We start from the raw sequence: 1,903 nt of genomic DNA on the forward strand, positions 1-1,903 counted from the left end.
CAGACATTAGTTTTAAGGACAGCGAGGGCGTATTAAAACTGATTAAATATTTATTTATTTTCAAAAAGTGTTTTTAAACTCAGCGAGAGCGTATGTTAGGGAATATTAGTATAACCAGAGTCAATGGAGCAAGAGTTTGAGACAAAGGTTTTTAATTGAATAATATTTGCATGAAAAAGGCGTTTTGTTAATCCGATTGTTTTCAAAGAGCGTTTCTAGATCTGATGGGACAGCGAGAGCGTACATCGTGAGATAGAATCGTAGTCTGAGTCAATAGAGCGAGAGTTTGAGAGAAAGACTTTTAAACGAACGTATTTAATAAAGATTTTTGATTTGATAAAGAACTTGGCCAATAAAACTTCGGATCACCTAAGTTAGGAGAACTACATACCGATATCCGCATTAATATTTTTATCTAGATTTAAGATTTCAGTTTCCCCTTCACAAACAATTGAAACATCACTAGCCTTAGCTTTACATAGTAACCTTAGATAACGGTAGATCGATTCATAGTCCCTGTGGATTCGATATCTTTTAAAACTACACGACATGACTATGCACTTGCAGTCATCAGATTAATAGACACGTAAAGTCGCGATCAAGTTTTTGGCGCCGTTGCCGGGGACTATTTAAGTCGATATCGTAACTCACTGTTACGCCGTAGAGACTAGGGCAAATTCTTTTCCTTTTCTTTGAACGATTGTATTCCAAATACTCGTTTACAATGAGGGGAATAAATATAACGAATTAACGAAATCGAACACTTTATCAACGTAAGGCATCAAATACATTATCTCCCTGAAGTAGAACCAATTCCAGTTTCCCAGGAATTGATTCTTTTTTATCAACAAACCTCGAAGTTAGAGATGGCTGTCAGTCGTCCTTTTAGGGACTATGCCGCTCCTTCACGAGCTGAACTGCACTCAAGTATCGCACCACCCGTGATTGAGGCAAACAACTTCGAACTAAAACCTTCGTTGGTGCAAGCTCTCCAGCAGAACCAATTCCCTGGAAGCCTTGTGGACGATCCTAATCTCTATTTATCCGTGTTCGTGCATTACACAGACACTGTTAAGGCTAACAATGTCAGTCCCGAGGCGATCCGATTACGTCTTTTTCCTTTCTCCTTAAGAGATAGAGCTAGAGTGTGGCTTCAATCTTTACCTTCTAACTCCATAACTACTTGGGACGAATTGAAGAGAGTTTTCTTAGCGAGATATTTCCCTCCCAGTAAAAGCGCAATGCTAAGAGGTCAAATCAACGGATTTACCCAAAAAGACAATGAATCACTCTTCGAGGCCTGGGAGCGATATAAGGATATGCTAAGACTTTGTCCTCATCATGGACTTGAGCCATGGTTGATCATTCATACTTTCTATAGTGTTCTATTATATAACACCAAAATGACTCTAGACGCCGCAAGCGGAGCTTTGATGGACAAAACCCATGACGAAGCCTATAACCTCATTGAGAACATGGCGCAAAACCATTACCAATGGGGAGGAGAACGAGCCATTATAGAAAAATCTCAAACTAAAGGAGGAATGTATGAAGTCAGTGGTATAGACCGTGTTAACGCCAAAGTGGATGCTTTGACTGAAAAGATCAAAAATTTAACCATAACTCCTGCAGCCACCGTGGCTGTTGTAGCTCTTAATTACGAGATATGCTGATTAACTTGACATGTCATTGTTGAATGTCAACTGTTGACAGGTGTTCCACCTAATCAAGTAAGTTAGGCTCAGGGAAACCCCTACTCAAACACGTACAACCCTGGATGGAAGAATCATCCAAACTTTTCAAATAAGAACAACAATGCATTGTACGCACCCGGACAAGCACCTGTTGTCCCACCTGGATACCAAAAAGCACCCATAGCTGCTCCAAATGCCCCGAGGAAGTC

At 40.2% G+C, this 1,903-nt stretch overlaps 1 non-coding gene across 1 annotated transcript; it reads right to left on the bottom strand.

The window, feature by feature from the left end:
• Window positions 1–1,241: 1,241 nt before the first annotated feature.
• On the bottom strand, window positions 1,242–1,348 carry LOC131608382 (small nucleolar RNA R71). The gene has a single exon (XR_009285646.1). It is a non-coding gene; the product is annotated as a small nucleolar RNA R71 (small nucleolar RNA).
• Window positions 1,349–1,903: the final 555 nt, after the last annotated feature.

The sequence above is a fragment of the Vicia villosa genome, linkage group LG5, assembly GCF_029867415.1.
Source record: "Vicia villosa cultivar HV-30 ecotype Madison, WI linkage group LG5, Vvil1.0, whole genome shotgun sequence".
Classification (NCBI taxonomy): Eukaryota; Viridiplantae; Streptophyta; class Magnoliopsida; order Fabales; family Fabaceae; genus Vicia; species Vicia villosa.